Raw genomic sequence first — 13542 nt, 5'->3', positions numbered from 1 at the left:
AGTAATGTATATTATATATATATATATATATATATATATATATATATATATATATATATATATATATATATATATATATATAATACAGTTAAACTGTTATAAAAATGTTTCAGGGAATATGTCTTATTCAGAGTGTTTTCACAAACAGGGTTTACAAGCAGCATTGCTTTAAAAATCTAAAGAATTCAGTCTAAAAGCATATGTGTTTTTTTTTTATCATCAATGTGAATCATAATAGTTTATTTGCAATATCCATGTAAATTTAGTACACTGCCATAACTGTTTCACAGCATATTAGGATACCCATTGTCAATATGGAACAAATGTTCAGGACAGATAATATTACAATAAGAGTGACGTTTCTTTCCCCATTGAAACCTAAATCATCTAAAGCCAAATCAATGCCCTGGATAAATGACCATACACTTTATCTCAGATGAAAAAGTAGACAAGCAGAATGTAAATGGAAGAAGTCCAAACATAAAGTTGAGGATGAAGTCTTGCTGGTTGCATTGGCATTTATTTTAAAAAGGCAGATACTTTTCTGAAATGTGAAATATATATCATTATTTTTGTTTTATACATGTACAAAAAGTATTTTCATCACTTCATAACTTTATGGTTGAACCACTGATGCAGATGGATTATTCTGATGATGATTTTCATACTTTTCTGGACCTTGACAGTGTATTTTACTTGGCACTCTATGGGACAGTCTCAAGCCTCCCGGTTTTCATTCAAAACATCTTAAATTGTATTTCAAAGATGAACAAAGCTTTTACGGGTTTGGAACAACATGGGGGTAAGTGATTAATGACAAAATTTTAATTTTGGGTTGGAGTATCCCTTTATGCTAACTGAGACTTGTTAAAACACTTGTATATCATTGCTCTTTTGTTGATTTTAATTGGTTCGATTGTGCTCCTTTGTAAGTCTTTGGATAAAAACGTCTGCTAAATGTAAATGGTAACACTTCACAATAAGATTCATTAGTTAACATTAGTTAACTAGTGTAGTTAACATGAACTAAGAATGAACAATACTTCTGCAGCATTCATTAATGTTAATTTCAACATTTACTAATGCTTTATTAAAATCAAGCCGTTTGTTAACAGTTAATGCACTGTGTTCTAACGTGAACTACAAATGAACGACTAACATTAAAAAGATAAATAAATGCTGTAATACATGTATTGTTCGTGCTCATGTTAGTTACTGTCGCTTGTCGCTCAGTTGTTGTTGTTTTTTTCTGTTATTTGGCGCAAAGTATATTAAGATTGAGCGCTTCTCACAAGCTATTACTGTGACTTGACAACAAACACTTCTCCCCTCTTCAAATACAAAAAAACATTAGCCCTTATAAATATAGTGTTTCTTGATAAAAGAAAACGCTGTACTTATTCAATCAACAGTTCTTTTATTTACGTTAGACTGCAAACAAGCTGAGACGCTCCAAACTGTGCGCCGCACTTCATTTGCTAGAGAGGCGGGAACTCGGGAAGAATAATGAGGTTTGACTGACAGTTTGAGGAGCCAATGATGTTACGAGGTTTATTGGCGGTGGCGTCACTTTTACCGGTCCAGGATCAGTGATCATTAGCAGTTATATTTCCGATTTGAGCGTGAGTTTCAGAACTGCTTTCGACAATGTATCGTTAGAGACTACTTGTCTTTTGTTGATCAAAAAAGAGCTTAGCTACTGTAAAGCTGTTTTTACGCTACCACTACGCTACTGAGAAATGTTTTTAAACTATAGCGTCACTCGGCTATACTTGTAGCTACTGCCCATCACTGACAAAGTATACCACAAGAACAACATACAGTATGTTCAGTATCTTAAGGAAAGAAATTACAGAAATGACAGGGTAAGTTGCATTTTCGAAATAAAACTGTAGATTTAGGAATTTATTATAGGGATTTGAAGTGTGTATCTTTTTCTTTGTGGGGAAGGGACCTGTTAAATAGGCTATTAAAAATTATTGAAATGCTATTTTTCTGAAATATTTCATAAAAGGATTTTATGTAAATATGAAACAATGGATTGAACAGTAGGAAACATTTACAATATGTGTATCTTTTAAAAATGATCCAGAAACAGGGACAATAATAAATGCCATGTTGACCATTGTTAGGTTAAGAATGAACATTTAGACATAGTAAATTATACTGTATATACATAATACTTTATACATTCCAGTCCAGTGGATGATCACAAACAGAACTTTGATTTTGTCATGTGATCTGCAACAATCTAGAATTTGGCTGACAGAGCGAGAACAAAACCAAAAGTTTTCAAAAAAATCTGGATTCAGTTCCCTGAACACAAGTCCCTCTGTACTTCTGCAAGTTACCTTTAATACTTACATTTTAGTTATTTGGAGTATGAAGGGATTTCAGCTTGATTTAAATTTCGAAATTGTAGGCCTATGCCAGTTCCAGGAGTAGCCTATACCTTTTTTTTTAATGCTTTACTAATTAAATGCAATAAGAACATGTGGTATTACACATTATCAAATTAACATTAGCTGCCAGAGAAAAATAGAGAGGATTTTAAATTTGTTTGTTTGTTCCAAGAGATTTACATATAATTTAAAATAGTGGAGGGCGATATGACCAAAATCTTATATCATGAATATTGGACAGCTTCCCCTTTAAGACCGAAGTCCGGATCCAATTTACTGTTACATATGCACTTTCTCTAGCAACTGTTTACATTCCCTTAAGACCTAAATTACTGTGTTTATGAGGATACTTGCATTTGGATGCATGTAAGTGTTTATGCAATCGTTTAATGCCAGTAATGTGGCAAAAATGCTCACAAGCTCTATTAGCAGCTGATGCACGGCTTACACACTCCTCTCACACAGAAACAAAGACAACATACATTTACATTGACTTAACATTGAAATCATTTGCGCCAGACGCTCTATGCGCATTTGGTCTGAACGAAGCATAAGAGGTCGCTTTCGACATCACTGGTCTTTAGCCGCTTAAAATTGCTGGTATTTTCTGTCTAGCTTTCGCAACGCATACTGCACTGCACGGAATTCTTTATTTTCTTTTTCTGCTTGGTTGTGAGTTTGGTTACATCTATATTTTTTAATTGTTTAATTATTTTAAAATTAATAGTGTACATATTTGGTTAAAGTCGATTACCTATTTTCATTTTCGAAACTTTTTTGGTTGGTCTGATCGATTGCGCAATCGATTTTCGAACTAAAAGTGACAGCCCTAGTCATTAATGACTCACCCTCATGTCGTTCCAAACACGTAAGACATGGAGGTTCATCTTTGGAACACAATTTAAGATATTTTGGATTTAGTCCCCGAGCATCACACAAGGTCCCCAGATAGTACTAATCCCATGCAGAAAGGGCTTATGATATGGTTTTACTTTACATAATCATAATCAGGTGTTATAAGGCTAAGTATCACTCAGTGTGGTTAATTACCTAAACATTGAAATAATTTAAAAACAAGCAACTTTGCTCCCATTGAATTGAACCTCTGTAGATTGACCTGATTTTAAAATTTCTTTGGCTTTTGTAGTAGATCAAACATCAAGAAAAACGTGTCCAAAACACTGTCTCATTATAGTTTGAATGGTTTTTGTTTTGATTAAAGGGGGGGTGAAATGCTCGTTTTCATTCAATATCCTGTTAATCTTGAGTACCTATAGAGTAGTACTGCATCCTTCATAACTCCAAAAAGTCTTTAGTTTTATTATATTCATAAGAGAAAGATAGTCTGTACCGATTTTTCCCGGAAAAACACGACCGGCTGGAGGCGTGACGTGTGGGCGGAGCTAAAGAATCACAAGCGCCAGTAAGCTTTTGCGTTGAGAGCGTTTGGAAGCTGTGACATTACCGTGAGGAAAAAAACATCCAAAACAAACCATGGCTAACAGTCAGATTCAGCGTATATTTATGATCCAGAATCAGATCCAGAGGCTGAAATTTAACAAGAGCAGCATCAGCAACGACGTCTCTATGTGGTATGTACTGAGCGGTTTTGGAAAATGACTAAGTTCCACTTTATGTCGTCTTTTTTTTTTCTTTTTTTTTTTAAGCTGTACATGTGGAAAGTGCAGTTTGATGACAACATTGCATGTTGTTTACTTGATGTGCTTTCCCGCCGATAGCTAAGTTAACAACACAGAGATATTTGAAGCAGTTTTACTCACCGCATGCGCTTCCAACACACGATCATGACGCTTTTTCGTTGGGACTGCATTATCCTTAAGAAATAAACGATGTGCAAATCCGGCGTCAAACTGTGCCTTTTTTGTTAAACAAGCATCTTCGAAATGCAGGGAACAAACAAAAACACTTGCACAACTCCGTTGATGCTCTGTAAAAATAAACTCCATCCCCTGGTCCCTTAATGCAGTTTTTTTTTTTTTTTTTGGTAATCTGTGCAGGGTTGTCTTGCCCTGGCAACCAAAAACACACTTCTTTTGTGACATTTTGCGACGCTCTCGCTCTGATCAGTGAATGCCTGTGCTCTCAGTGCTCTGCTATACGTGAGCGCGCGCTCTTCCGGCAGACGTGCCCTCAGGACCCATATAAGGAAATTCCGCTCCATCTAACGTCACACAGACTCATACTCGAAAAAAACTTTCCGAAACTTGTGACAAACCGGAAGGAGTATTTTTGGAACAGAAATACTCCTTCAAACGTACAACTTAATTTTTGAAACTTTGTCCATGTTTAGCATGGGAATCCAACTCTTTAACAGTGTAAAAAACTCAGTATGCATGAAATAGCATTTCACCCCCCCCCCCCCCCCCCCTTAAACTTTCCTCCACTTAATTTTTGACAATACTCTTGATTACTTGATTTCATAGACATTATTTTAAGAGAACTGAACAGAACTGGACGATGACGTCAATAAATCAAAAATTGACTTTATAATTGACTTTTTAGAGCTAATTTACAATAGAATTTAATTTTGTTTGCATTATTTACAAACTATTTTCCTGTTTAACACTGAAAAGCTGTTTTGACACAATCTGTATTGTATAAAGTGTTATAAAAAAGTGACTTGACTTGACTAAACTGTAAACACAAAACATATTTATATAGGATGGAGGGACTTTTCTGAAGTGTTATTTTTTTCCTTTGCTATTTGTTTCAGTAGGAAAAGATCAGTCTCAGAAACATCCAGCTCTGTGTCTGTGGAGAGTGATCATTCAATAGGTGGTGTACCAGACTTAAGTATGGAAACAACATCCCCTGCAAAAAGGTAATTTCATGTGTCTGATAAGCTACTTCACTCTTTAATGAACTCAACCTGGAGATTCTTTCCAGTAATACAATTGCAACTAAACCGAAATATATAAATCCATCTAGTGTTGTCACGGTACCAAAATGTCAGTATTCTGTACCAATAAGAGGTGAAAATCCACGGTTCTCAGTACCAATTTTGGTACCAATCCAAAACACAAAAATATGCGAATATAAAAAAAATATTTTTATCACTAAAAATAAAAAAAATAAAATCAAAGATGAACTTATTTTGACTGAAAAAATTGACTGTTTATTATTGTCCTCTTTTCAGAGCTGCTTTACAATAGATTTAAATTTTGTTTGCATTATTCACACACTATTTTCCTGTTTAACACTGAAAAGCTGCTTTGACACAATCTGTATTGTATAAAGTGCTATAAAAAAGTGACTTGACTTGACTAAACTGTAAACACAAAACATATTTATATAGGATGGAGGGACCTGTATTCTGAAGTGTTATTTTTTTCCTTTGCTATTTGTTTCAGTATGAAAAGATCAATCTCAGAAACATTCAGCTCTGTGTCTGTGAAGAGTGATCATTCAATAGGTGGTGTACCAGACTTAAGTATGGAAACAACATCCTCTGCAGAAAGGTAATTTCATTTGTCTGATAAGCTGCTTCACTCTTTAATGAGCTCAACCCGGAGTTTCTTTCCAGTAATACAATTGCAACTAAACCAAAATACATTAATCCATCAATAGTTGTAAAAAGTAAAAATTCACAGATATGTGTTTAATTAGCATTTGTAGCATTAACTTATAGGGCCCTATCATACACCCGACACAATGCGACGCACGGCGCAGCACAAGTATGTTTGCTAGTTTCAGTCCATCGCTGTTTGCATTTTCCCATCCAGCACCACGTCGTTTAATTAGCAAATGCATTTGCGCAAATTTGTGCACCCATGGCGTGCTAGTTTGAAAAAGAGGTGTGTTCAGGTGTGTTCAGGCGCATTGCTGGCGCATTGCTATTTTATTGAGCTGAAAATAGACCGCGCCATAGATCAACTCAAACCTGGTTGACTCAGACCTAAAGTCTGGCGCAATGTTTTTTCGAACATGTTCTGTTTGCTCAAACATGAGCAGCTCCATTTAATCTCAGTGACGTTTTCTGTCTTAGTGCTTGCCAAATTCCGCTGTGTAAATAGCAAATCCATCATGGCACGAGTGCAACTGGCTCTTAAAGGGAATGGAAGATGAGACTGATTGGTTTATTGCACGTTACGCCAAAAAAACACCCATTACTCATTAAGAGTAATAGGGACACCTCATTGAAAGTAACGTGACGTGACATACAGCCAAGTATGGTGATCCATACTCAGAATTTGTGCTCTGCATTTAACTCATCCAAAGTGCACACACACAGCAGTGAACACACACACACACACACCGTGAACACACACCCGGAGCAGTGGGCAGGCATTTATGCTGTGGCGCCCGGGGAGCAGTTGGGGGTTCATTGTCGTGGTATTGCCGGCCCAAGACTCGAACCCACAACCCTAGGGTTAGGAGTCAAACTCTCTAACCACTAGGTCACGACTTCCCCCAGTATACCATGCGCCCTGGTGCACCTACTGTTTTTCCATCGTTAAAATAGCAAAAATGGATCTGGACACGCACTGAGTGCACCTGCGCTGTGCGCTTTACACTTTGCGTTTAGATCGTTAAAATAGGACCCATAAAGTGACTGAAGTACCTCTCTGTTCTTTGTGTCTTTAGTGAAAGTTCAAATTCAGAGTTTCTTTTTTTTTATGTTCCGGGAAATTATGGTGGAAACGCATCATTGGATGCAGGAGTGTCCGGCTCCACTGGAAATAACTTTCCAAACAGTTCAGAGATTGGTGCCTTTTTTGCTTGAGGATTATTATTGCTGAATGCCACATCTAACTGCTTCACGTCATAGTTCAGACGCGGGCCGGGCCTCCCGCCTGTTTTAGACTTCTCCTTACTTCTCGACTTCTCGAATTTCGGTTCCTTGCCGCTTGCTTAGTTGGGGTCACTTCATCTACAGCGATATCGTTGACTTGATTGCAAATAAATGCAAAGACACTATTTAAACTGAACAGAGATGACATCACTGAATTCAATGATGAACTGCCTTTAACTGTCATTTTGCATTATTGACACTGTTTTCCTAATGAATGTTGTTCAGTTTCTTTGACGCAATGTATTTTGTTTAAAGCGCTATATAAATAAAGGTGACTTGACTTTTATATTTTAGACATCCATCAAATAGTAATGATGGCCTGTCTAGCCATTTCCTCATTAGACACGCAGAGAAGAGCATCTTCACAGATTATGATTATAATGAAAGTTTTTGTTTTAGATTTGTTTTATTTGGTTAAGTAGTCATTTAAAGCTTTCTATAGATATATTTATTATGTCTGTGAGGCATGTTTTCACTGAGTGTTGGTTAATTTTTGTATGAGTTATGAAGGATATCTGTCATTCTTCACAAGGGAAAGCGGCTGCATATCTAGTGCCATGAAAACATCTATTGCCTTTGTAATTGTTTGAGCACAGTCAGAGTTAGCTTGTAGCTTCATTCTGAAGGCAGTGGGAAAAGTTACCTGTTTTTGATGCTTCTTACGTGCGCCGCTAATATCAATGCTGAGGTGATGCGCTTGCATCTTAGACATGTTTCCTGTCGTATAAGTAAGTTTTGAGAAACAGTTACGACAGATTGTGTGTGCTTTGTCTACAACACAAATTCCATTCCTGTACTCCACTATAAAACCAAAATGTTCCCACACAAGAGACTTAAATGTGTCCGGGGGATCTGCAATCTCAGACGGAGCAGCCATCCTGCGTATACTGTAGGTAACCGAGTGTGACGCTCATTCCCAAGTCACGTGACATGACATGCACTTGGAAAACAGTAACTTTGGAATATAATATTTAGAACAGCATTTAAAAAGCTCTTATTAGTCGTTACCAATACAATTTAATCACAAAGTGATCCAAAAAAAGAAAAAAGGAATTTACATAAACACCCTTCATTTTCTGCTTCATGTAAAACACCTCACTCAAAAAAAAAAGTGCTCAAAATACTTAACACATTCACATGTTTCAAAGCATCAACGTGCATAATGAGTACAAAGGTTGGCTGGCAACATGAGGCTGGGAAGTGATGTACAAAATAAAAAAGTAAAAAATAAATGTAAATAAAACAAACTTCTAGCCAGTCAGTTTCATAACCATCATTTAGTCTTAATTGCGCTGGCCGCTAAGCGGTGGTACAGCAACTGTGTCGACGGGATGTGACGTCTCTGTTCCCTCCTTCAGGGAACGATGGATACCATATGAAACAGAGACTTTCCCTTTCAGTCGGTCACTGTTGACATCACGTTGGTGACCGACGAATTGGGATCCCTACCAACGCACTCTAAAGCTATATTGTGGACTATACACATACAAATACTGCTTAGGTCTCAATATGTAACCCAGCTTTCCACGGTTCTCACAGATTAATTGTGAAAGGCCGGAGCCAGACGTTCCACCATGTCTGGCTCCCGAGTGTGATGGGGGAACTTAACAGGGTGTACAGTACGGACACTCTGTAGCAGTTTTAGCAAGCCAACACTAACCAGGGCCTCTCGGTGCCACTACCCGTTGAGAACACAGGAGGATACCGGCTCTACACGAAGGCTATAGAATCTAGTGAACTTGTTAGATGTCGCCCAGCCCATAGCTTTACTAAAATCTGTCAATGAAGCATTACAAGCCAGCACCCAGGAGGATGCAACACTCCTAGTTGAGTGAGCTCACAACATAAATGGGCAGGGCACACCCTGTGCCTGATAAGCCAGGGCAATGGCATCCACAATCCATTAGGTGATCCTCTGCTTAGAGACGGCATTCCCCTTCTGCCGGCCTCTGTAACAGACAAAGAGCTGGTCAGAGGTCCTGAAGCTTTGTCTCCGGTCTACGTAGCATCCTAATGCTCGGACAGGACAGAGCAAAGCCAGCGTTGGATCTGCCTCCTCCAGGGGCAACACTTGCAGGTTCACCACCTGGTCTTTGAGACTTATAATGGGAACCTTAGGCACGTAGCCAGGCCGGGGCCTCAGGATTACCTGGAAGTCAGCTGGCCCAAACTCTAGGCACAAATAACGGAAATGTAATGGCGGTGAGACTCCGGACTATGGATCACCGCTGGGACAGTTGTGTCACGATAATATCAGAAACATGGCTACATGAAAACATCCCGGATACAGCTGTGGAGCTAGCAGGTTGTGGTGTTTATAGATCAGACCCCACATTACAGTCTGGTAAGACGAGAGGGGGAGGATGTGAGTTTATAAATAACAACTAGTGTAAGGATGTTACTGTCATGGAGAGGCATTGCTGTGCAGACATGGAATTCCTACTGCTAAAATGCAGACCGTTTTTTTCACCCTGGGAGTTCACTATTGTGTTTGTGGCTGCTGTGTATGTCCACCCACGGGCTAACGCTAAGTTAGCCATGAAAAAACTGTAAAAGGCTATCAGTGCACAACAAAACAGGCTACCTGACAGTTTCTTCATTGTGGCGGGAGACTTTAATCATTCAAATTTAATGTCAGTCCTACCTAAGTGTCACAAAAATATTAAGATTGGAATGAGGAAGGGAAAAACACTGGATCAGGTGTATATGAATATAAAGGGGGCCTATAGAGCACTGCCAGCCCCCCACCTCGGTCAATCTGATCATCTGGCTTTTTTCCTGAGACCAACATACAGAACTGTTGCTATCAGAACTAAATGCTAAATCAAGACTGTGCAGATCTGGACTGAGGAAACAGAATCTGCACTACAGGACTGTTTTGAAGATACTATGTAGGAGCTCTTTGATCATGCAGACATTGAGGAATACACCACCACAGTACTGTCATACAGTACATTAAGTTCTGTATTGAAAATACCACCCAGACTAAACATGTCAAACTGGTCCCTAACCAGAAGCCCTGGTTTAACAGAAATGTATGTACTCTTCTGAAAGCTAGGGATGCTGCCTTGCGATCTGGGGACTAGGAGGCCTACAGGAAATCCAGAGTTGACCTCAGAAGAGGGATCACTTCTGCAAAGAAAAATTACAAGCTGTGCATTGAACAGCATTTTAAAGAAAATAATCATCACAGCATGTGGCAGGGAATCAGGACAATAACGAACAATACAGCAAACTATAGTCCACACTCTTCTGCTGACCCTTCTCTTCCAGACCAGCTGAATCTCTTCTTTGCCCGCTTTGAGGATGGAGCCAGTGTAGGACAGACCATCGTCAGTGCTCATGTGGACAAGCAACCAATCGTACTAGATCAGCACCAGGTCAAGCGGGCCTTGCAGAACATTAACATCAGAAAAGCACCTGGACCAGATGGGGTCCCAGGACGTGTACTAAAGGTATGTGCTCAACAGCTTGCAGTTGTTTGGACTGACATATTTAACAGGTCACTGAAGGAGGCTATAGTTCCTACCTGTTTAAAGACTGTTACCATCATACCTGTTCCAAAACAGACAACTGTTGCATGCTTGAACGACTATAGACCAATAGCATTAACATCAGTTATAATGAAATGCTTTGAGAGATAGGTACTGAACAGCATCAAGACCTTCATTCCAGCTAATCTGGACAAACATCAGTTTGCCTACAGAGCAAACAGATGCACCGATGATGCCATCTCACTTGCACTTCACACTGCCCTCACTCACCTGGAGAACCCCAATACATATGTCAGGATGCTTTTTGTTGACTTTAGTTCAGCTTTTAATACCATCAACTCCAGCAAGCTAGTCAACAAACTGCTGTTGCTTGGCCTGGACTCTCACCTCTGTAAGTGGATCAAGAACCTTCTTACTGACAGACCCCAGCATGTCAGACTTGGAAATATTACCTCCTCCTGGCACTCCCCAGGGTTGTGTTCTTAGTCGGCTCCTTTATTCGCTGTTCACCTATGACTGTTTTCCCATTCATGATTCAAATTCCATTTTCAAATTTGCAGATGACACAGCTGTGGTAGGGCTGGTAACCAACAATGAAGAGACCGCTTACAGGGAGGAGGTCCAATCACTGGTATCGTGGTGTAGCAGAAACAATTAAATCCTCAACATAAAGAAAACAAAAGAAATCATAATTGATTTTAGGAAATGCAAAACCAAGAAACACGACAGTCTTGAGATACATGGAGAGGAGGTGGAACAGGTCCAAAGTTTCAGATATTTAGGGCTGCATCTGATGGAGGATCTGACCTGGGGAAGGAACACGGTCACCAAAGAGATAGGGAAAAAAGCTCAGCAGAAACTCTTTTTCCTGCGCACCTTAAGACGTACTGGTCTCCCGCAGACACTCCTCAAAATTTTTTACAGGTGCACAATAGAGAGTGTGCTGGCATATGGTTGTACAGTGTGGTTTATTAGCTGCACTATTGAGGAAAAAAAAGATCTGCAGCAGGTAATTAAAACTGCCCAGAGAATCATTGGTGCACCTCTTCCAAGCCTTGAGGATATATATTCTAGTAGGCTGCAGAGAAGAGCAGCAAGTATCAGGGCAGATCCTACACATCCTGGCTATACCCTCTTTGACACCCTACCCTCAGGCCAGCTCAGGGTCATGACGGCTCAGACAAACCGCATGAGAAACATTTTTTTTTCCAAAGGCCATAAATGAGCTGCTGAAAGGCTGAAAGCATGGAAGACTAATTAAATTTGGACTTGAATTATACTGTGTATTTTTAAATGTTTATATATATTTATTTATTGCCTGTTGTTGATAGTGTCACTTTTTATCCTTTTAGCTGCTAACTGAGTGATTGATGTCATCTTAATTTCATTGTGTAGAGATATGCAATGACAATAAAACTAAACTAAAACTAAATTGTCAACTGAAAAGCTTCTCTGGAGAACCAGCTTCTCTGGAGAACAATGTTCCACCAGAGGAAGTAAGTGAAGTAGATCAGGAACACCTTTTATACTCTCTGCCCATAACATCTTTAATTAGCAGTGATAACTCATTTTAATTTTACACTGCCATGCACCAACAGAAAAGGAAAAGAGGGTATGTCACGTTAATATAAACAAGTTGCTGATATATATTTCTTCTGATGAATGCTGGATAAAATCCAGGTTAACAGTGTTAAGTTGCCTTATTATTTTGCATGTGATTATGTGATTATTGTTACACATAGTCAAGGCTTGAAAACCCTTTAACCCTCTGGAGTCTTAGGGTATTTTTGGGCGCTGGAGAAGTTTTGTCATGCCCTGATATTTGTGCTTTTTTCCGTTTCTTATAAATATCTAAATGGGTAAAGTCTAAAATCACTGTAATCAGCACAAACTGGGCTATAATAATATGTGAAAATGCATGTATGTACATGATTGTATTTATGAGAAAAAAACTAAAAATGTTAAATCACTTGAATAAGGCCATAAAACACTGTTCTTGGGATTATTGTGAATGTTCATCTTAACAATAGAAAAAAGGGCAGCAGGATGGCAGGAAGCATGAAACATCAGGGTTTGCTTTTGTATACTGGAAGTTTTTGGTAATTACATTCAGATAGTATTATAAATATCTTTAGTCACCCTTCATATCAAAAAGTTTATAAATTACATTGATTTATTATTTGAAATAAATTTGGTGCAAGAGAGCTTATTCAATCTAGGGTTCCTAATAAATGAGCCATAGTTAATGATAGCAACAAGATAGCTAGTAACTTAACAGAAATATAGATTATTATATGGGTTAATTTAAAAAAGACAGCAGCAGTGGGATATATAGAAATGCAATGTAACATAACTGTGTAGCAGGCACATCTCTGCTTTTTGATTTAGTCAATAAGCATTTGATTTAGTCAATAAACAAAAACTTTATATGTTCTGTTCAGATAGATTTATCAAATGTATGAAATTAGCAGCATATTTTACTACACGTTTACCAAATAGGTACATTTGAGCCACTGAACTAGAATGACAAACTTTTTCACCTTGTAAGTGCACATTTCTGAGAAGGACTAAAGAGAGCATGTCTGGAAATCAGTTACTGAGGAGCCTCCTGTAGTAAAGTGTTTATTTCTCCCTCATCTTTATGTCATTAGAGAAAGATCAGGCTCACATGTATCCAGCTTTGTGTCCATGAAGAGTGACCATTCAAAAGATGGTGGAACACCAAATTCAGTGAGAAAACAACATCTACGAAAAGGTATTTATTGTGTTTCTTGTTGTTGGTCACAGGTAGGCTGTCACTATCATGAAAAATAATTTCCATTGAACCCTTTTT

The 13542-nt window shown here is 38.4% G+C and overlaps 1 long non-coding RNA gene across 2 annotated transcripts; it reads left to right on the top strand.

The window, feature by feature from the left end:
- Positions 1-1506: 1506 nt before the first annotated feature.
- On the top strand, positions 1507-13433 carry LOC113092157 (uncharacterized). Of its 2 annotated transcripts, none has more exons than XR_003287526.1 (4): positions 1507-1865; positions 5140-5244; positions 5774-5881; positions 13361-13433. It is a non-coding gene; the product is annotated as an uncharacterized LOC113092157 (long non-coding RNA). The 2 variants fall into 2 exon arrangements; XR_003287525.1 differs by having other exon boundaries at positions 5137-5244.
- The last annotated feature ends 109 nt before the right edge of the window (positions 13434-13542 follow it).

Source organism: Carassius auratus, unplaced genomic scaffold, assembly GCF_003368295.1.
Source record: "Carassius auratus strain Wakin unplaced genomic scaffold, ASM336829v1 scaf_tig00214501, whole genome shotgun sequence".
Taxonomy (NCBI): Eukaryota; Metazoa; Chordata; class Actinopteri; order Cypriniformes; family Cyprinidae; genus Carassius; species Carassius auratus.
The sequence above is the reverse complement of the archived record's forward strand: the minus strand, read 5'-3'. Positions and strand labels throughout refer to the sequence as shown.